At 43.9% G+C, this 23,719-nt stretch overlaps 1 pseudogene; it reads left to right on the forward strand.

Moving 5' to 3' along the window:
• The window catches only part of LOC123726582 (ubiquitin carboxyl-terminal hydrolase 33-like), a 56,446-nt pseudogene extending 33,128 nt beyond the window's left edge, over positions 1–23,318 (forward strand).
• Positions 23,319–23,719: the final 401 nt, after the last annotated feature.

Consider the following 23,719-nt stretch of genomic DNA (forward strand, 5'->3'; position numbering starts at 1 on the left):
TGATACTGTGACCAGGATGGGTTGATACTGTGACCAGGATGGGCTGATACTGTGACCAGGATGGGCTGATACTGTGACCAGGATGGGATGATACTGTGACCAGGATGGGCTGATACTGTGACCAGGATGGGTTGATACTGTGACCAGGATGACAACTTGACAATTTAGTCTTCTATGCAAATGTATCTATAGTCCGATAAGCTTGACCGGTCAAATGTATTTTGGTGGCTAGCCGATTTTTAACCTTTAACATCCCTAGTCTCTTCCTCTCTCCCTCGCTCCAGACTCATTCCCCGAGGGGAGTCTCCAGCAGCACCAGACCCCAGACTCCAGTCCCCATGGAAGGACACTCCTTCACCAAGATGTCCTCCAGTCCACCCAAGAACAACTGTGTCTGGCCAGGAATCTCCTCCAGCCATCTGAAAAGTATTTACTATGTAGCACATAGAATATCTCTCTGGGGACAATTCAGTAGTAATGTAGGCAGAAAGACACTGCAGTGGCAATGTAGGCAGAAAGACACTGCAGTGGCAATGTAGGCAGAAAGACACTGCAGTGGCAATGTAGGCAGAAAGACACTGCAGTGGCAATGTAGGCAGAAAGACACTGCAGTGGCAATGTAGGCAGAAAGACACTGCAGTGGCAATGTAGGCAGAAAGACACTGCAGTGGCAATGTAGGCAGAAAGACACTGCCGTGGTAATGTAGGCAGAAAGACACTGCCGTGGTAATGCAAACAATGTAAAGAAAAAATATTGTTGTCTGTGTAGCCTGACTCTCTCTCTCTCTCTCGCTCTGCCTCTCGCTCTGCCTCTCGCTCTGCCTCTCGCTCTGCCTCTTCAGTGACCTCGTTTTCCTCACCGAAGTGCAAGCGTCAGAAGAAGTACCGTAGTGTGATATCAGACGTGTTTGATGGGACCATTGTCAGCTCAGTGCAGTGTCTGACCTGCGAGTAGGGTGAGTAGTTTGTCTAGCCGTCTTGTTGAGCACCTAGCCTGACGACTCGACGTTCTCCCGCTGCTCTGTCGTTTCGCTACAGACTTTAGTCTGAGGCTGCAATTATTCAAGTAATCTGTAGGCGTCGAGGGGCGTTGTACAAAACATAGTCACCAGCTATTGGATCGTCTCTAACCAATCAAAGCCAATTACACATTTTCACACCGCCGCATTACCCACGTGTGTCCTGACTCTGGCCCCAGCCCATCAGTTTCTGGACCAATTAGACGGCCCCAAATGTGTTGTCATTCGGTGAAGGGTCGAGGAGGTACTCCGTTGCAGGCTCATTGGTGAGAAGAAACTCACAGCCAGCCAGGCAATGGGGCATAATTAACATGGAATAGACCTTAACCCTCTGTCTCCCCCTGTCCTGTAAAGGATGGACCATCTGTCTCCCCCTGTCCTGTAAAGGATGGACCCTCTGTCCCCCTGTCCTGTAAAGGATGGACCCTCTGTCCCCCTGTCCTGTAAAGGATGGACCATCTGTCTCCCCCTGTCCTGTAAAGGATGGACCCTCTGTCCCCCTGTCCTGTAAAGGATGGACCCTCTGTCCCCCTGTCCTGTAAAGGATGGACCCTCTGTCCCCCTGTCCTGTAAAGGATGGACCCTCTGTCCCCCTGTCCTGTAAAGGATGGACCCTCTGTCCCCCTGTCCTGTAAAGGATGGACCCTCTGTCCCCCTGTCCTGTAAAGGATGGACCCTCTGTCCCCCCTGTCCTGTAAAGGATGGACCCTCTGTCCCCCTGTCCTGTAAAGGATGGACCCTCTGTCCCCCTGTCCTGTAAAGGATGGACCATTCTCTATGGCCTTTATTGTTACCATTTAAACGTGTGAAAAAACAACTGTACTTGCCTTCCTATTCCTCATCTCACATCCTGATTACATTACTGATGAATGTGTTTTCTATGACAGGGGTTTGTTCTGCTTGCATTTCTTATAAGTATTTCATGTGTAATTTTGATTATTTAGGCTTCATCTGTGACTCCCCTGATTTTAAAAGGTTAAATTAATAAATTGACTTCCCTTCATTCTTCTCCAGGTGTCAGTGACCTCGAGAACTTCCAGGACTTGTCCCTGCCCATCCCAGGTAAGGAGGACCTGGCTAAGCTCCACTCCTCCTCCCATCAGACCTCTCTGGTCAAGGCTGGGTCCTGTGGAGAGGTCTACGCTGCTCAGGGATGGGTCGCCCGTCATGGAATACATCAAGAGGTACGGACAGCCTGGCGGCCATAACTTTTATACCCCCTTATGGGTACGGACAGCCTGGCGGCCCTAACTAGTATACCCCCTTATGGGTACGGACAGCCTGGCGGCCCTAACTATTATACCCCCTTATGGGTACGGACAGCCTGGCAACCCTAACTAGTATACCCTTTAATGGGTACGGACAGCCTGGCGACCCTAACTATTATACCCTTTAATGGGTACGGACAGCCTGGCGACCCTAACTAGTATACCCTTTAATGGGTACCCCCCCAGGAAGAGTAGTTGCTGCCTTGACAGGAAGTAGTCGGGATCCTTAATAAATGCAAACACATCTGTTATGTTATTAGTTAAATAGTACATTACTACAGAGCCTTCAGAAAGTATTCACACCTCTTGACTTTCTCCACATGTTGTTTAGTTACAGACTGAATTTAAAATGGATGTCATTAAAATGTCACTGGCCTACACACAATACACCATCATGTCAAAGTGAAATGATGTTTTCAGACATTTTTACAAATCAAACCAAATGAAAAGCTGACATTTCTTGAGTCAATAAGTATTCAACTACTTTTATGTGGCGCCTAAATAAGTTCAGGAGTAAAAATGTGTTTAACAAGTCACATAATAAGTTGCATGGACTCACTGTGTGCAATAATAGTGTTTAACATGATTTCTGAACGACTACCTCATCTCTGTACCCCACACATACAATTATCTGTAAGGTCCCTCAGTCCAGCAGTGAATTTCAAACACAGATTCAACCACAAAGACCAGGGAGGTTCTCCAATGCCTCAAAGAAGGGCACCCATTGGTCGATGGGTATAAATAAAAAAATCTGACATTGAATATCCATTTGAGCATGGTGAAGTTATTAATTGCACTTTGGATGGTGTATCCGATACACCCAGTCACTACAAAGATACAGGCGTCCTTCCTAACTCAGTTGCCGGAGAGAAAGGAAACAGCTCAGTGATTTCACCATGAAGCCAATGATAACTTTGACGCAGTTAGAGTTTAATGGCTGTGATAGGATAAAACTGAGGATGGATCAACAACATTGTAGTTACTCCACAATACTGAACTAATTGACAGTGTGAAAAGAAGGAAGCCTGTACAGAATAAAAATATTCTAGAACATGCTTCCTGTTTGCAACAAGGTACTAAAGTAATACTGCAAAAGAATGTGGCAAAGATATTCAGTTTTTGTCTTGAATAGAAAGTGTTATGTTTCCAATATCCAATACAACACATTACTGCATATGACTCTCAAGCGTAGTGGTTGCTGAATCATTAGGGGCTGCAGGGTAGCCTAGTGGTTAGAGCGTTGGACTAATAACCAGCAGGTAGCCTAGTGGTTAGTGTAGGGTCAGCAGGTAGCCTAATGGTTAGAGCGCTGGACCAGTAACCAGCAGGTAGCCTAGAGGTTAGAGCGTTGGACTAGTAACCAGCAGGTAGCCTAGTGGTTAGAGCGTTGGACTAGTAACCAGCAGGTAGCCTAGTGGTTAGAGCGTTGGACTAGTAACCAGCAGGTAGCCTAGTGGTTAGAGCGTTGGACTAGTAACCAGCAGGGTAGCCTAGTGGTTAGAGCGTTGGACCAGTAACCAGCAGGTAGCCTAGTGGTTAGAGCGATGGACTAGTAACCAGCAGGTAGCCTAGTGGTTAGAGCGATGGACTAGTAACCAGCAGGTAGCCTAGTGGTTAGAGCGTTGGACTAGTAACCAGCAGGTAGCCTAGTGGTTAGAGCGTTGGAATAGTAACCATCAGGTAGCCTAGTGGTTAGAGCGATGGACTAGTAACCAGCAGGTAGCCTAGTGGTTAGAGCGTTGGACTAGTAACCAAAAAGGTTGCAAGATCAAATCCCCGAAGCTGACAAGGTAAAAATCTGTCGTTCTGCCCCTGAACAAGGCAGTTAACCCACTGTTCCTAGGCCGTCATTGAAAATAAGAAAATAAGAATTTGTCCTTAACTGACTTGCCTAGTTTAATAAAGATTTAAAAAATGTATGCGCATGCTTGTAATTATTAATGACTGGGGAGTTTTTCAGGATAAATAAGAAATGGGGTGGCGCTGAGCACAGGCACAATCCTAGAGGAAAACCTGATTCAGTTTTCATTCCACCAGACACTGGGAGATGAATTCACCTTTCAGCAGGATAACTGCTAAAAATAAAATGGTTTGTTTTAAATAGACCGTTCCAGGCACCATCATTGCTCCCCGCGGGCGTATAATACAGACGAGGCAACTCTTGACTACGGAGGGTTTTACACACGTCCAACCTGTTCCCAGGAGCTGGATAAAGATCCATAAAGAAAGAGGGGAATGTCCACTCACTGTTCTACTGCTCGCAAATGTCATAATTAATCATTATTACTGATCCAATTTGCACTTGTCCAGAAATAGCAGATAAAATTCAGCCGTGTACGTTGTCACCATAGATGGTGAACCAGTATTAATACATTTTAATATTATTTTTTTTAATGTTTCATTTGATTTAAAAATCATTAAATTATTTTAAACCAACAATTATATTTTTTCTAAATAGGATGGGGTCAGGAACATAAATCCCATCTCAGGATCATAAATCCCATCTCTCGTTCCACGAGGATAAGGCTGTGTCCACACGTTGGCCTAAGGGCTTTGGCAAGAGGCATGGATGTTCGTCCTGTTCACTGAATATAGTTTATTAAATGGTATTCACTAACCTTACAATAGGCCTCGCTTATAACAACCATGTAGCCAACAAAATGTTTTTGGGAAATATTAGTTTATACACATTCGCATTTAGAAAATGCACTGCATGTTCAAGCCAAGGACAATTGACATTGCCAAGGACATTGCCCAAAACATTCAAATAAGATTAGCCTACCATCGCCTGATATGGCCTGTTAGTGACTTTGCCATGTGAAAGGTAAACAAATGGATCAAGCTAATAGACTAGCACAGGAGGTTGGTGGCACTTTAATTAGGGTGGACGGGCTCGTGGTAATGGCTGGAGCGGAATCAGTGGAATGGTATCAAATACATCAAACGCATTGGTTTGATGTCGTTCCACGAACTCCGTTCCAGACATTTTGATGAGCCGTTCTCCCCTCAGCAGCCTCCATCCACTGTGTAGTCCAGGCTACAAACGGGTTCAGCACCAAGGACAGCGATCAGAATTCCCCGCTATTTGACAGTTGGGTCCAACAGATGAAAGTGTACAAGGATAAAGGGAAAAACAATAAGCAGTCTCTATTGTAATAACTTGATATTCCTCAACAGACTTCCTACAGTCACTGACACCTTTCATTCAGTGGGCATCTCACATAGGCCTAATAAGTCCACACTTTTCACAGAAAGCTGTAAGGACAGAAATAATGTCCAATGTAAAGAAAAAAGGGGAATGTCTGACTGTTTTGCTGCTTGTGATATTTGAAATAAACATTGTTTATAGACTACTGATTAGGCTCCCGAGTGGCGCAGCATCTCGGTGCTAGAGGCGTCACTACAGACCCTGGTTCGATTCCAGGCTGTATCACAACCGGCCGTGATTTGGATTCCCGTAGGGCGGAGCACAATTAACCCAGCGTCGTCCGGGTTTGGCCGTCATTGTAAATAAGAATTTGTTCTTAACTGACTTGCCTAGTTAAATAAATGTTTAATAAAATACTGTGCGCCTCCACTGAATAATTGGTGCCATAACCGATTTGCGTTTACCGCTAAGACCAGCGTTTTGTGAGTCTTAAATACCACCTGTAGAGTTCCTTGAAATTGACACACATTTTTGATGACACCTAAAATCTGTCCACCCCTCCTGTCTTCAGCGCTAGCGAGCTGATAGAAGACAGGTAAATTACCAGCCCTGACGCTAGGGATGAAGAAAAGCAGAGCGCTGGCTTTTACAAGTTGAACTTGCCGAAAAGCGTTTGACATTAGCGCCGCCTTAACGCCAGCCGAAACTGGAGCCCAGAGTGTGTAGTATAGGGGTCGACGTATGGGGGTCGACGTATAGGGGTCATAGCTCATAGGGGTCAACTGTTTTACCTGAGCACGTGACTCGACCAGAAGAATACCGATCGATATTCCTTGGTTAAAGCCGATTTAAAACACATTGTTAGTAAGTTCTGTCAGTGAGTTGTGTTAAGTCTATTCTGTTCATGGTTAAACTGTGATTTATGTCCTTGTGTTGCAGCTGGTTCTGGGGTCCTGTTGTGACGCTACAGGACTGTCTGGCTGCCTTCTTTGCCCGGGACGAGCTGAAAGGAGACAACATGTACAGCTGTGAGAAATGCAAGAAGTGAGTACCTCACAACTCTGACTTTTTAAAAAGGAGATTTTAAATTATGTTAGGTGACGGAAGTGAAACTTCTACATGAATAAAGACTGTGTGTGCTTTTTTTTAAAAAATTCTCCTAGATTACGGAACGGAGTGAAATTCTGTAAAGTTCAGAGTGTACCAGAGGTGAGTGCTCCACGGGGTCAAAAAAAGCCAACAAGTTATGTCACAACTACTACTAAACCAGGCAGCACAGTTGAATATATAATGATTTGTCATCTCCTCCAGATCCTGTGCATCCACCTGAAGCGGTTTAGACACGAACTGATGTTCTCCACTAAGATCGGGACTCACGTCTCCTTCCCATTGGAGGGCCTGGACCTGCAGCCCTTCCTGGCCAAGGATAGCTCCGCCCACACCACCTCCTACGACCTGCTGTCCGTCATCTGTCACCATGGCACCGCCAGCAGTGAGTGTTCCATCCGGGCCACTGGCCAAGCCCCCTCTACGATGGGAGGATGCTAGAGCTTTCAGATAGGAATGTAGGATAGATATGGTAATGATGTAGAATAATAATGTGCAGGATAGATGGGGTAATGGGGTAGGATAGATGGGGTAATGGGGTAGGATAGATGGGGTAATGGGGTAGGATAGGGTAATGGGGTAGGATAGATGGGGTAATGGGGTAGGATAGATGGGGTAATGGGGTAGGATAGATGGGGTAATGGGGTAGGATAGATGGGGTAATGGGGTAGGATAGATGGGGTAATGGGGTAGGATAGATGGGGTAATGGGGTAGGATAGATGGGGTAGGATAGATGGGGTAATGGGGTAGGATAGATGGGGTAATGGGGTAGGATAGATGGGGTAGGATAGATGGGGTAATGGGGCAGGATAGATGGGATAATGGGGAAATGGGGCAGGATAGATGGGGCAATGGGGCAGGATAGATGGGGTAATGGGGTAGGATAGATGTGTAGGATAGATGTGCAGGATAGATAGGGTAATGGTGCAGGATAGATGGGCAGGATAGATGGGGTAATGGTGCAGGATAGATGGGCAGGATAGATGGGGTAATGGTGCAGGATAGATGGGGTAATGGGGTAGGATAGATGTGTAGGGTAATGGTGTAGGATAGATGTGTAGGATAGATAGGGTAATGGTGTAGGATAGATAGGGTAATGGTGTAGGATAGATGTGCAGGATAGATAGGGTAATGTGTAAAAAAGGTAATTAAAAAAATGTATCACTCTCTGCATTGTTGGGAAGGGTCTGTAAGTAAGCATATCACTGTTAGTGATTTACCTGTTTACAAAGAATGTTGCAAAGCACATTTTTATTTGATTTGCTTTTTACCTTCCCCAACCAACTCTCTGGCTACTTCCCAATTATCTCTCCTTCCTCCCTAAGTGTGCACTTGTTCACTTTCCTTTCACTGATTTGAAAGGAAATGATTGTTATAAGAAATATGGTGGAAACACCCACTAGTGACAAGCTCATGCCTCCACCAATCCAAATGCTTTAAGATTCTGTGGGAAGTAGTGAATGAAAGGAGATATTTTTGGGACACTCCAGGAACATTAATGTGTAGTAGTACGTTCCCTACTCTTCAATGAACTAAACTTTCAACCCCAGGTGGTCACTACATAGCCTACTGTAGGAATGACCTGTTCTCCTTCCCCCAGGTGGTCACTACATAGCCTACTGTAGGAATGACCTGTTCTCCTTCCCCCAGGTGGTCACTACATAGCCTACTGTAGGAATGACCTGTTCTCCTTCCCCCAGGTGGTCACTACATAGCCTACTGTAGGAATGACCTGAACAACCTCTGGTATGAGTTTGACGACCAGAGCGTCACCGAGGTGTCAGAATCCTGCGTCCAGAATGCTGAGGCCTACGTACTGTTCTACAAGTAAGATAAAAAACATAGAATTACATTGTCATTTATAGGCAAAACCATAATTACATTTGTCATTTATAGGCAAAACCATAGAATTACATTTGTCATTTATAGGCAAAACCATAGAATTACATTTGTCATTTATAAGCAAAACCATAGAATTACATAGTAATTTAATAGGATCTCTGTGCACAAAGCAACACAGCACAACCACCAACCCAAGAGGGAATCTATGACGTAATGATGCCCTGTGGGGTGACTTCCTGTTTACAGACATCAACAACATTCTAACCTGCCAAGATTTGACCCCTCCCTTGAAGCAGTGTTACAGATTATAATTTACACTAAATCCTCCTTTGAAGCAGTGTTACAGATTATAATTTACACTAAATCCTCCCTTGAAGCAGTGTTACATATTATAATTTACACTAAATCCTCCCTTGAGGCAGTGTTACAGATTATAATTTACACTAAATCCTCCCTTGAGGCAGTGTTACAGATTATAATTTACACTGAACAAAAATATAACCGCAACATTTTAAAAGATTTTACTTAAATTACAGTTAATATAAGGAAATCGAGCCCTAATCTATGAATTATACATGACTTGGAATACAGTCATCTGTTGGTCACAGGTACCTTAGAAAAGGTGATATTTTAGATTCTGAACTAAATGTTAAATCACACATTAGGAATGTGACCAAAATAGCTTTCAACCACCTGAGGAACATTTGCCAAGGTGTGGCCGTTTCTCTCTCTCTCGAGCTGATACAGAGAGACTCATCCATGCTTTTATTACAAGCAGGCTTGACTACTGTAACGCTCTCCTGTCTGGTCTACACAAGAGAGCCATTGGTCAACTGCAAAACATACAGAATGCTGCAGGGTACTGACCAAGACCAGACGGAGAACACATTACACCGGTTTTAAGGTCTCTGCACTGGCTGCCTGTCAGTTTTAGAATTAATTTTAAGGTTCTTCCGTTGGTTTTTAAATCAATCCACGACTGTGCACCTCAATACATGTCAGACATGTTTTTAAGTTATGTACCCAGTAGATTTACGTCATTTAGTGGGTAGGTCCTCTGGCACTGGCATTTTAACTATCCCAAAGCCTAGGACCAAGTGGCATGGAGAGACAGCCTTTAGTTATTATGCCCCCAGCCTCTGGAATAGCCTGCCAGAGAACCTGAGGGGGACCAATAGGCATGGAAAAGGATCCTTTAGTTACTATGCCCCCAGCTTTTAGTTACTATGCCCCCAGCCTTTAGTTACTATGCCCCCAGCCTTTAGTTACTATGCCCCCAGCCTTTAGTTACTATGCCCCCAGCCTTTAGTTACTATGCCCCCCAGCCTTTAGTTACTATGCCCCCAGCCTTTAGTTACTATGCCCCCAGCCTTTAGTTACTATGACCCCAGCCTTTAGTTACTATGACCCCAGCCTCTGGAATAGCCTGCCAGAGAACCTGAGGGGGACCAAGAGGCATGGAGAGGCAGCCTTTAGTTATTATGCCCCCAGCCTCTGGAACAGCCTGCCAGAGAACCTGAGGGGGACTGAAACTGTGGACATATTTAAAATAGATCTTCAAACACATATTTTTAGCTTTACTTTTCCTCAGGGTGTTTTTAGTAATTCATTAATTCTTTCGTTTTTTTTATCAGTTTGTCTAGTAAATATTTCAGATTTTATTTGTTTTATTTATTTTTTCTTGTAAAGCACATTGCGTTGCAGTCCATGTCTGAAATATGCTGTATAAATAAAGCTTGATTTGATGGCGGTGGATGAATGACACGACAATGGGGCCTCAGGATCTCAGTCACGGTGTCTCTCTGTGCATTTTTTTAATTGCCATCGATAAAATGCAATTGTGTTTGTCTGTAGCTTATTCCTGCCCCATACCATAACCCCCACCGTGGGGCACTCTGTTCACAACATTAACGTCAGTAAACCGTTCGCCCACACCACGCTACACACACTGTCTGCCTGGTACAGTTGAAACCGGGCTTCATCTGTGAAGGGCACACTTCTCCCAACGTGCCAGTGGCCATCAAAGGTGAGCATTTGCCCACTGAAGTTGGACGTACTACCAAATTATGTAAAATGACGTAGGAGGTGGCTTATGGTAGAGAAATTAACATTAAACTCCCTGGCAACAGCTTTGGTGGAGATTTATGCAGTCAACATGCCAATTGCACGCTCCCTCAACTTGACACATCTGTGGCATTGTGTTGCGTGACAAAACTGCACATTTTAGTGGCCTTTTATTGTCCCCAGCACAAGGTGCACCTGTGTAATGATCATGCTGTTTGATATGCCACACCTGTCTTAGTAAAAGAGAAATGCTCACTAACAGAGGATATAAACTAATTTGTGCACAAAATTAGAGAGAAATAAGCTTTTTGTGCGTATGAAACATTTCTGGGATCTTTTATTTCAGCTCATGAAACATGAGACAAACACTTTACATGTTACGTTTATATTTTTGTTCAATATAATTGTTTCCTGTAAGAAAGGAAGTTGCCATCCTGTGATACAGACCCTGATTAGTGCCAATCTTAGCGTTAATGATTGTGTTCCGTTCCAGGAAGAGCAACGAGGAGGCGCAGAAGGAGAGGAGGAGGGTGACGGGTCTACTGAACGTGACGGAGCCCAGTCTGCTACAGTTCTACGTCTCCAGACAGTGGCTCAACAAGTTCAAGACCTTCGCTGAGCCTGGGCCTATCTCCAACGACAACTTTCTCTGTTCACACGGAGGTGTGGAGATCGTTCAATCTGTCAATCAATCAATCGATCGATGGCTTGTACTAGTCCGAGTCATTTCATCAATAGAAGATGAGAGAAATGGAAGTGTTATTGACTAAATGAAGCTCATAATGACGTGTTTATAGTGTTTTTTAAATGTTGTGTTATCAGGTGTGCCGCCTGCCAAAGCAGCGTTTATTGATGATCTGGTAGTGATGCTGCCTCAGAACGTGTGGGACCACCTCTACAGCAGGTAGATATTCTAATGAAGAGATAATGTCTTAAAGCAGGTAGATATTCTAATGAAGAGATAATGTCCTAACCTCTACAGCAGGTAGATATTCTAATGAAGAGATAATGCTCTAACCTCTACAGCAGGTAGATATTCTAATGAGATAATGTCTTAAAGCAGGTAGATATTCTAATGAAGAGATAATGCTCTAACCTCCTACAGCAGGTAGATATTCTAATGAAGAGATAATGTCCTAACCTCTATAGCAGGTAGATATTCTCATGAAGAGATAATGTCTTAAAGCAGGTAGATATTCTAATGAAGAGAGAATGTCTTAAAGCAGGTAGATATTCTAATGAAGAGATAATGCTCTAACCGCTACAACAGGTAAAAACCCATTAGAGATGCAGTATATAATTACGCCCAAGAGGCTGAAGTCTGTGGTCACTGGTCAGGTGTGTTAGTAAGCTGTGATTGGTCTGTTCAGGTATGGAGGCGGGCCTGCTGTCAACCACCTGTATGTGTGTCACACGTGCCAGACGGAGATTGAGAAGCTGGAGAAGAGACGCAGGACTGAGTTGGACATGTTTGTTCGGGTAAGGAGTAATACGGTGGGAATGACCTCTAGCCTACAGTTGAAGTCGGAAGTTTACATACATTTAGTTTGGAGTCATTAAAACTCACTTTTTCAACAACTCCACAAATTTCTTGTTATCAAACTATAGTTTTGGAAAGTCGGTTAGGACATCTACTTTGTGCATGACACAAGTAATTTTTTACAACAATTGTTTACAGACAAGATTATTTCACTTATAATTCACTGTATCACAATTCCAGTGGGTCAGAAGTTTACATACTAAGTTGACTGTGCCTTTAAACAGCTTGGAAAATTCCAGAAAATGTCATGGCTTTAGAAGCTTCTGATAGGCTAATTGACATCATTTGAGTCAATTGGAGGTGTACCTGTGGATGTATTTCAAGGCCTACCTTCAAAATCAGTGCCTCTTTGCTTGACGTCATGGGAAAATCTAAAGAAATCAGCCAAGATCTCAGAAAAAAAACTGAGTTTAAATGTATTTGGCTAAAGGTGTATGTAAACTTCCGACTTCAACTGTATGTTTGCAGTTTAAAAATCCAATAACTTTAAATCAATGGAGAACGGTGCACAAATTCCGATTAAACTTCCCTGCTTATTCCCTCCCTCCTGATTCCTGGAATATTCCAACCAGGAATTCTGGAATATTCCAACCAGGATTTCTGGAATATTCCAACCAGGATTTCTGGAAAACCTGGTAATTTTGGGAAAGTTAACAGAAGTTTTCAACCCTAGTGGGGAATCAGAAGGCAGCTTGTGTGTGAAGAGAGATTCTCTGGTGTAGTTAGTTAACCAGTAGATAAGCTGACTGATGGTGACTGTGCTGTAGCCCTAGAAATAGAATGGCTAGAATGGCATCCCCATTCAAGTCAATGAGGTCGTAATTCTATTTGATTGGCAGTAGCCCTCTGCCCAAGCAGGAGACGAGGGGCTGAGACAGAGACAGACAGTGGGTCATCATTAATGTATGGAGACAGATAGACCGGGTGTCAGCAACTATCACCCGTACTATAGACCCACTGACTACAGCTAAACCACTAGACCCACTGACTACAGCTAAACCACCCGTACTATAGACCCACTGACTACAGCTAAACCACCCGTACTATAGACCCACTGACTACAGCTAAACCACCCGTACTATAGACCCACTGACTACAGCTAAACCACCCGTACTATAGACCCACTGATTACAGCTAAACCACCCGTACTATAGACCCACTGATTACAGCTAAACCACCCGTACTATAGACCCACTGTCTGATTACAGCTAAACCACCCGTACTATAGACAGGAGATCTGGGTTGCCTACTACTTACTTAAACTGTATACTGTGTACTAATTTTACTATGTACTGTTAAGTATGCAATTTGCCATGGACGAAGTGTTCAAGACTTCTTCGGAAACAAAACGAGCTCAGATTGGGGAAAAATTGTTACGTCGGTGATCTTTAGGTCGGAGAAGTTGGAGCTCAAGTCAGGGTTTCCAAAACTTTTTCACTCAGGCCCCCCTTCCAGCACTGGGGAACACTCTGGCCCCCCCCTTCCGGCACTGGGGAACACTCTGCCCCCCCTTCCGGCACTGGGAACACGCTGCCCCCCCTTCCGGCACTGGGGAACACTCTGGCCCCCCCCCTTCCGGCACTGGGGAACACTCTGGCCCCCCCCCCTTCCGGCACTGGGGAACACTCTGCCCCCCCCCCCCCTTCCGGCACTGGGGAACACTCTGCCCCCCCCCTTCCGGCACTGGGGAACACTCTGCCCCCCCCTTCCGGCACTGGGGAACACTCTGGCCCCCCTTCCGGCACTGGGGAACACACACAAAGACTCCGATTCCCCAGGCGCTCTCTTTTGATGACTTCTGTAACCGTAAAGCCTTGGTTTCATGCATGTTAACATTAGAAGCCTACTCCCTAAGTTTGTTTTACTCACTGCTTTAGCACATTCTGCCAACCCGGATGTCTTAGCCGTGTCTGAATCCTGGCTTAGGAAAACCACCAAAAACCCTGAAATCGCCATCCCCTACTAAAACAATGCCACTTTATATAATGTTTTCTATAACCCACATTACTCATCTCATATGTATATACTGTACTCTATACCATCTACTGCATCTTGCCATCCTGATGTAATGTATCACTGGCCACTTTAAACAATGCCACTTTATATAATGTTTTCATAACCTACATTACTCATCTCATATGTGTATATACTGTACTCTATACCATCTACTGCATCTTGCCATCTTGATGTAATGTATCACTAGCCACTTTAATAATGGACAAATTGATGTAACAAATGTATCACTCGTCACTTTAAACAATGCCACTTTATATAATCTTTACCTACCCTACATTGCTCATCTCATATGTATATACTGTACTCCATACCATCTATTACATCTTGCCTATGCCGTTCAGCCATCAATCATTTAAATATTTGTATGTACATATTCGTATTCATTCCTTTACACTTGTGTGTACAAGGTAGTTGTTGTGGAATTGGTAGATTACTTGTTAGATATTACTGCACGTTCTGGGACACTGTAAAGTCCATGGAGAATAAGAGCACCTCCTCCCAGCTGCCAATAAGCATGTCTCTACAGCTGGCCATGCTTTCCACCTGGCTACCCCTACCCTGGTCAACAGCCCTGCACCTCCCACAGCAACTTGCCCAAACCTCCCCCATTTCTCCTTCACCCAAATCCAGATAGCTGATGTTCTGAAAGAGCTGCAAAATCTGGACCCCCCCCTACAAATCATCTGGACCCTCTCTTTCTAAAATTATCTGCCGAAATTATTGCAACCCCTATTACTAGCCTGTTTAACCTCTCTTTCGTATTGTCTGAATTTCCCATGGATTGGAAAGCTGCCGCGGTCATCCCCCCTCTTCAAAGGGGGAGACACTCTAGACCCAAACTGTTACAGACCTATATCTATTCTACCCTGCCTTTCTAAGGTCTTTGAAAGCCAAGTTAACAAACAAATTACCGACCATTTCCGAATCCCACCGTACCTTCTCTGCTATACAGTCTGGTTTCCGAGCTGGTCATGGGAGCACTTCAGCCACGCCCAAGGTCCTAAACGATATCATAACCGCTATCAATAAGAGACATTACTGTGCAGCCATATTCATCGACCTGGCAAAGGCTTTCGACTCTGTGTCGAACTGCTTTGGTTTATCTTGGCCAGGTCGCAGTTGCAAATGAGAACTTGTTCTCAACTAGCCTACCTGGTTAAATAAAGGACTTGTTCTCAACTAGCCACCTGGTTAAATAAAGGACTTGTTCTCAACTAGCCTACCTGGTTAAATAAAGGTGAAATGAAATCAAATAAAAAAAGATCCTGAAAAGACATAAGATGAAGTACAACATTAACCAAAACATGAGCAAAGTAGATTTGTGAACTTTCTGTAGCTAGACTCCCACATATTTGATCAAATGAAAACTAGCGTTTCTATTGGACAGGAAATGAAAACGCTGGTATTCGTTGCAAAACATCATTTTGTGACTGTTTGGAGTAGCGATTAAACCCTTATGTGTAATGACGCTAGCTAGCATTCTTAAGCTAACGTTAAATAGGAAGTCAACAGCAATTAACCATGTAAGCTAACATTTTTGTCGGAACACTTATAACTTCTAATCCTGCTTAAGGCACGGCATGCAGTTGCCTGCAAATCTGTTTTCAAAGATGTACGATGCGAAAATAGTCGTGATCGTTTTTAAAGACAGCGACTTACATTTGAACACCATCGCAGGATCTTCGCCATCTTCCAAGTTGTTTACTTGGGAGGGTGTCAACAATAGCTGGTGCGACATCTCTAATATTAAAGAAGTCTGTAGGTTCTGCTCGCCTGTGGTAGAATACCTCCATGATAAGCTGTAGAACGTACTATTTACCAAGAGATTTTCATCTACACTGTATTTACAAAAGTATGTGGATACCCCTTCAAATTAGTGGATTTTGCTATTTCAGCCACACCTGTTGCTGGCTGAGCTGCCCCGATCAACTGTAGGCTCCTTAGTTCCAGTGATGGGATAACTTAACGCTACGGCATACAATGACATTCTAGACCATTCTATGCTTCCAACTTTGTGGCCCCAGTTACGGAAAGGCCTAACCTGTTTCGGCATGAAAATGCCCCCGTGCACAAAGCGAGGTCCATACAGAAATGGTTTGTTTTAGATCGGTGTGGAAGAACTTGACTGGCCTGCACAGAGCCCTGACCTCAACCCCATTGAACACTTTTGGGATGAATTGGAACGCCCAACTACGAGCCAGGCCCTAATCGCCCAACATCAGTGTCCGACCTCACTAATGCTATTGTGGCTGAACGGAAGCAAGTCCCCGTAGCAATGTTCCAACATCTAGTGGAAAGCCTTCCCAGAAGGCTGCTGAACAAGGCTGCTGAACAGCGAATCAAATGGCTTCCTGGACTACCATTGACCTTTTTCCCCCACTAACTCTCTTGCACTGACTCTGCGCGCCCCACACACACACACACACACACACACACACACACACACACACACACACACACACACACACACACACAGTATACTGCTGTTACTGTCTATCCTGTTGTCTAGTCACTTTACCCCTACCTACAGTATACTGCTGTTACTGTCTATTATCTATCCTTTACCCCTACCTACAGTATACTGCTGTTACTGTCTATTATCTATCCTTTACCCCTACCTACAGTGTACTGCTGTTACTGTCTATTATCTATCCTTTACCTATATGTACAGTACATAGCTACCTCAGTTACCTTGTACCCCTGCACATCGACCTGGTAATGGTACTCCCTGTATTTAGCCATGTTATTTTCTACTCCCTGTATATACAGTCATGGCCAAGGATTTTGAGAATGACTCAAATATAAATTTTCACAAAGTCTGCTGCCTCAGTTTGTATGATGGCAATTTGCATATACTCCAGAATGTTATGAAGCGTGATCAGATGAATTGCAATTAATTGCAAAGTCCCTCTTTGCCATGCAAATGAACTGAATCCAAAAAAACATTTCCACTGCATTTCAGCCCAGCCACAAAAGGACCAGCTGACATCATGTCAGTGATTCTTTCGTTAACACAGGTGTGAGTGTTGACGAGGACAAGGCTGGAGATCACTCTGTCATGCTGATTGAGTTCGAATACCAGACTGGAAGCTTCAAAAAGAGGGTGGTGCTTGGAATCATTGTTCTTCCTCTGTAAACCATGGTTACCTGCAAGGAAACACGTGCCGTCATCATTGCTTTGCACAAAAAGGGCTTCACAGGCAAGAATATTGCTGCCAGTAAGATTGCACCTAAATCAACCACTTATCGGATCATCAAGAACTTCAAGGAGAGCGGTTCAATTGTTGTGAAGAAGGCTTCAGGGCCCCCAAGAAAAGTCCAACAAGCGCCAGGACCGTCTCCTAAAGTTGATTCAGCTGCGGGATCGGGGCACCACCAGTACAGAGCTTGCTCAGGAATGGCAGCAGGCAGGTGTGAGTGCATCTGCACGCCCGGTGAGGCGAAGACTTTTGGAGATGGCCTGGTGTCAAGAAGGGCAGCAAAGAAGCCACTTTCTCTCCAGGAAAACATCAGGGACAGACTGATATTCTGCAAAAGGTACAGGGATTGGACTGCTGAGGACAGGGGTAAAGTCATTTTCTCTGAATCCCCTTTCCGATTGTTTGGGGCATCCGGAAAAAAGCATGTCCGGAGAAGACAAGGTGAGCGCTACCATCAGTCCTGTGTCATGCCAACAGTAAAGCATCCTGAGACCATGTGTGGAGTTGCTCAGCCAAGGGAGTGGCTTCACTCACAATTTTGCCTAAGAACACAGACATGTATAAAGAATGGTACCAACACATCCTCCGAGAGCAACTTCTCCCAACCATCCAGGAACAGTTTGGTGACGAACAATGCCTTTTCCAGCATGATGGAGCACCTTGCGCATAAGGCAAAAGTGGTAACTAAGTGGCTCGGGGAACAAAACATCAATATTTTGGGTCCATGGCCAGGAAACTCCCAGACCTTAATCCCATTGAGAACTTGTGATCAATCCTCAAGAGGCGTGGTGGACAAACAAAACCCACAAATTCTGACAAACTCCAAGCATTGATTATGCAAGAATGTGCTGCCATCAGTCGGATGTGGCCCAGAAGTTAATTGACAGCATGCCAGGGAAGGATTGCAGAGGTCTTGAAAAGAAGGTTCAACACTGCAAATATTGAATTGTTTAATTGCATCTTTCACTTTCAGCATTTTAATCAATTTCTTCATTTCCTACATTTATCATTTACACACATGTTTCTGTTGACTTAATTTAATAAAATAATTGTAGAGGAATAGTTATGTTCAACAGAATAATTATTCTCCTCTGACTGTGCATTTGACAGTTCTTATTTTCGCCACTAGAGGGTGATCAGCCAATTGTTGACTGTTTTTGTGCTTGCCAGGTAGCTAGCAGTTCTCAGCTGTTCGCAGCCATACCGGTGATTTAAAAACTGATGGTTGCCCGCCATTTTTTTGTCATTACTGAGTTTATTTAATGTAACACATTAAACCTCGTAAAACAATTCATGGTAACTTCTTAAACAATTCATTTAGACCTAATGTTTATTTGAAACAGGTGTGTATTTGCTGAAATGTGTGCCATTGCCCAGCTATTAAAAGGGAAAGTTGGCTATTTGAGACTCAGAATTAAATTTTTACGGTAGCCATGTTGTTTTTTTTTAAATTTTTATTCTTGTCTTTGACTTTGCATTGTTGGAAAAGGACCCTTAAGTTAACATTTCACTGGTAGTCTACACCTGTTGTCCACAAAGCATGTGAAAATGAATATAACATACTATAAAACGTAATATTTTCGCAGTTCGAGAATGCGTCATGCGCGATTTGTGTTTTGTACCGCTTATTGGTTCATTTCGGTGCCGAAATGTATAATTGACAGCTGATGAGCTGTTGTCAAAGCATAAATGAATATGACATCTGGGCATTTTAAAGTCTACTCGATTTTCAAAATGTTACATACTAGAAAACGGTCTTTTTCAGACGTTTTACTATTTAAGATGCATGTATAGGTATTGAGACACGGCCACTGACTGGAGAGGAGAGGAGAGGAGAGGAGAGGAGAGGGAGAGGGAGAGAATTTCTTACTTTCAATCTAATGTCTTCCTCCATCCCCCCACCATTCCCTCTTTCTCTTTCCCTACGCCCCCAACCAGCTGAACAAGGCATTCCAGGAGGAAGAATCTCCAGTGGTCATCTACTGCATCAGCATGCAGTGGTTCAGAGAGTGGGAGGCCTTCGTCAAGGGAAAGGACAATGGTGAGTGGCTGAAGCACTGCGAGTCCCTGCCCCCTAGCTGTGACCTCAGGACTAGTAGTAAATGTTTCACTTCACTGTAGTGGTCTGTCTGGTTGTTGTTTCACTACTCTGTAGTGGTCTGTCTGGTGGTTGTTGTTTCACTACTCTGTAGTGGTATGTCTGGTTGTTGTTTCACTACTCTGTAGTGGTCTGTCTGGTTGTTGTTTCACTACTCTGTAGTGGTCTGTCTGGTGGTTGTTGTTTCACTACTCTGTAGTGGTATGTCTGGTTGTTGTTTCACTACTCTGTAGTGGTCTGTCTGGTTGTTGTTTCACTACACTGTAGTGGTCTGTCTGGTTGTTGTTGTTTCACTACACTGTAGTGGTCTGTCTGGTTGTTGTTTCACTACACTGTAGTGGTCTGTCTGGTTGTTGTTGTTTCACTACACTGTAGTGGTCTGTCTGGTTGTTGTTGTTTCACTACACTGTAGTGGTCTGTCTGGTTGTTGTTGTTTCACTACACTGTAGTGGTCTGTCTGGTTGTTGTTGTTTCACTACACTGTAGTGGTCTGTCTGGTTGTTGTTGTTGTTTCACTACACTGTAGTGGTCTGTCTGGGTTGTTGTTTCACTACACTGTAGTGGTCTGTCTGGTTGTTGTTGTTTCACTACACTGTAGTGGTCTGTCGGGTTGTTGTTGTTTCACTACACTGTAGTGGTCCGTCTGGTTGTTGTTGTTGTTTCACTACACTGTAGTGGTCTGTCTGGTTGTTGTTTCACTACACTGTAGTGGTCTGTCTGGTTGTTGTTTCACTACACTGTAGTGGTCTGTCTGGTTGTTGTTTCACTACACTGTAGTGGTCTGTCTGGTTGTTGTTTCACCACACTGTAGTGGTCTGTCTGGTTGTTGTTTCACTACACTGTAGTGGTCTGTCTGGGTGTTGTTGTTTCACTACCACTGTAGTGGTCTGTCTGGTTGTTGTTGTTGTTTCACTACACTGTAGTGGTCTGTCTGGGTTGTTGTTGTTTCACTACTCTGTAGTGGTCTGTCTGGTTGTTGTTTCACTACACTGTAGTGGTCTGTCTGGTTGTTGTTGTTGTTTCACTACACTGTAGTGGTCTGTCTGGTTGTTGTTGTTGTTTCACTACACTGTAGTGGTCTGTCTGGTTGTTGTTGTTGTTTCACTACTCTGTAGTGGTCTGTCTGGTTGTTTCACTACTCTGTAGTGGTCTGTCTGGTTGTTTCACTACTCTGTAGTGGTCTGTCTGGTTGTTTCACTACACTGTAGTGGTCTGTCTGGTTGTTGTTGTTGGACTACACTGTAGTGGTCTGTCTGGTTGTTGTTGTTGTTTCACTACACTGTAGTGGTCTGTCTGGTTGTTGCTTCACTACACTGTGTCTGTTGGTGTGTTGTTTCACTACTCTGTAGTGGTCTGTCTGGTTGTTGTTGTTGTTGTTTCACTACACTGTAGTGGTCTGTCTGGTTGTTGTTGTATGTACACACGAGTGGTCTGTCTGGTTGTTGTTGTTGTTTCACTACACTGTAGTGGTCTGTCTGGTTGTTGTTTCACTACACTGTAGTGGTCTGTCTGGTTGTTGTTTCACTACACTGTAGTGGTCTGTCTGGTTGTTGTTTCACTACACTGTAGTGGTCTGTCTGGTTGTTGTTTCTACACTGTAGTGGTCTGTCTGGTTGTTGTTGTTTCACTACACTGTAGTGGTCTGTCTGGTTGTTGTTGTTGTTTCACTACACTGTAGTGGTCTGTCTGGTTGTTGTTGTTGTTTCACTACACTGTAGTGGTCTGTCTGGTTGTTGTTTCACTACACTGTAGTGGTCTGTCTGGTTGTTGTTTCACTACACTGTAGTGGTCTGTCTGGTTGTTGTTGTTGTTTCACTTCTCTGTAGTGGTCTGTCTGGTGTTGTTGTTGTTGTTTCACTACACTGTAGTGGTCTGTCTGTGTTGTTGTTTCACTACACTGTAGTGGTCTGTCTGTGTTGTTGTTGTTGTTTCACTACACTGTAGTGGTCTGTCTGGTTGTTGTTGTTGTTGTTCCACTACACTGTAGTGGTCTGTCTGGTTGTTGTTTCACTACACTGTAGTGGTCTGTCTGGTTGTTGTTGTTGTTTCACTACAGTAGTGGTCTGTCTGGTTGTTGTTTCACTACACTGGTGGTCTGTCGGTTTTGTTGTTGTTTCACTACACTGTAGTGGTCTGTCTGGTTGTTGTTGTTGTTTCACTACACTGTAGTGGTCTGTCTGGTTGTTGTTTCACTACACTGTAGTGGTCTGTCTGGTTGTTGTTGTTGTTGTTTCACTACACTGTAGTGGTCTGTCTGGTTGTTGTTGTTGTTTCACTACACTGTAGTGGTCTGTCTGGTTGTTGTTGTTGTTGTTTCACTACACTGTAGTGGTCTGTCTGGTTGTTGTTGTTGTTGTTTCACTACACTGTAGTGGTCTGTCTGTGGTTGTTGTTGTTTCACTACACTGTAGTGGTCTGTCTGGTTGTTGTTTCACTACACTGTAGTGGTCTGTCTGGTTGTTGTTGTTTCACTACACTGTAGTGGTCGTCTGTGTTGTTGTTGTTTCACTACACTGTAGTGGTCTGTCTGGTTGTTGTTTCACTACACTGCTAGTGGTCTGTCTGGTTGTTGTTTCACTACACTGTAGTGGTCTGTCTGGTTGTTGTTGTTTCACTACACTGTAGTGGTCTGTCTGGTTGTTGTTTCACTACACTGTAGTGGTCTGTCTGGTTGTTGTTTCACTACACTGTAGTGGTCTGTCTGGTTGTTGTTGTTGTTTCACTACACTGCAGTGGTCTGTCTGGTTGTTGTTTCACCACACTGTAGTGGTCTGTCTGGTGTTGTTGTTTCACTACACTGTAGTGGTCTGTCTGGTTGTTGTTGTTTCTCGAGTCTGTCGGTTGTTGTTTCACTACACTGTAGTGGTCTGTGTTTGTTGTTGTTTACTACACTGTAGTGGTCTGTCTGGTTGTTGTTTCACTACACTGTAGTGGTCTGTCTGGTTGTTGTTGTTGTTTCACTACACTGTAGTGGTCTGTCTGGTTGTTGTTGTTGTTTCACTACACTGTAGTGGCGAGTGAATGGTAGTAAATTCATGTAGAATGACAATGACTCTTCAAATTTTCAAGACTAATGTTTAGCTAAAATTGCAAATAGTCATCTCATCTTTATATTAAATGGAATACACAAATGTAGTATTTAAGGAATGTACTGTGTGTGATACTTGTTATGCCCTCCTCTCTGGAAGATCCACCAGGACCAATCGATAACTCTAAGATCGCGATCAACAAGAATGGTCATCTGACACTCAGACAAGGTAAGAGACTGTCAATTAACTCTCTGTCAATTAACTCTCTGTCAATTAACTCTCTGTCAATTAACTAAACTCTGTCAATTAACTCTCTGTCAATTAACTCTCTGTCAATTAACTCATCTGTCAATTAACTCTCTGTCAATTAACTCTCTGTCAATTAACTCTCTGTCAATTAACCTACCCTGCTGTGTTTCCCTGCCAGGACTAGATTATTATTATGCCCCTCAGGGTGAGTCTCTTAACCGCTATTGGACTCTGGGGGAGATTATTATAATGACTTCAGGTTAACCGTGTCTGTCTCTACAGGAACTGACTTGGGGCAGGTTATTAAGAGGCAGGTTGAGTTTGTAATATGTATAAACCATAGTTTCTGTGCTGCCCCTCAAGGGGCTGACCTCTGGGCAGGTTGAGTTTGTAATATGTATAAACCATGTTTTCTGTGCTGCCCCTCTAGGGGCTGACTCGGGCAGGTTGAGTTTGTAATATGTATAAACCATGTTTCTGTGCTGCCCTCTAGGGGCTGACCTCTGGGCAGGTTGAGTTTGTAATATGTATAAACCATGTTTCTGTGCTGCCCCTCTAGGGGCTGACCTCTGGGCAGATCTCGGAGGAGACCTGGAACTTTCTCCACTCCATGCACGGAGGGAGTCCGGGTCGTCACGGTCCGGCCCAACGTCTCTCACCCCGAACCAGAGGCGTCCTCCCAGTCCGAGGAGAAAATGGAGGTGGAGACGCGCTCCGTTTTAAAACTACCTAGTTAACTACACCAACAGGAAACCCCAACGCCAGCCCTGAGGACAACAATTAAAGCCTTTTATTTTGCACTTGGCTTTTCTTTTTTTTCCAAAAGACTTTTGACCTCCGCAACATGATGGCTCTTCTTGACTATTGGGCAGAAGGAATAAACATGTCTGAAAATGATATGATGACAGTCATGTTTTTGTACATAGATGTATAAATATCTAATTTCTATTAGCACTGTAAAATAATGCGTGGAAACGGTGTTCGGTCGTTTCCAGAACCAAGCATTTATCCTTTTTGTGTGCAGCTAAAAGGATTTCTTTTTCCTGAATGCTATGTTCATTATTTTGTTTTCTCTTGACCAAAATTGAGCCGATGTCACTCTTAAGATGTCTTGTGTGGTGCAAGTGGAAAAGCTAGA

Source organism: Salmo salar, chromosome ssa14 (genome assembly GCF_905237065.1).
Source record: "Salmo salar chromosome ssa14, Ssal_v3.1, whole genome shotgun sequence".
Taxonomy (NCBI): Eukaryota; Metazoa; Chordata; class Actinopteri; order Salmoniformes; family Salmonidae; genus Salmo; species Salmo salar.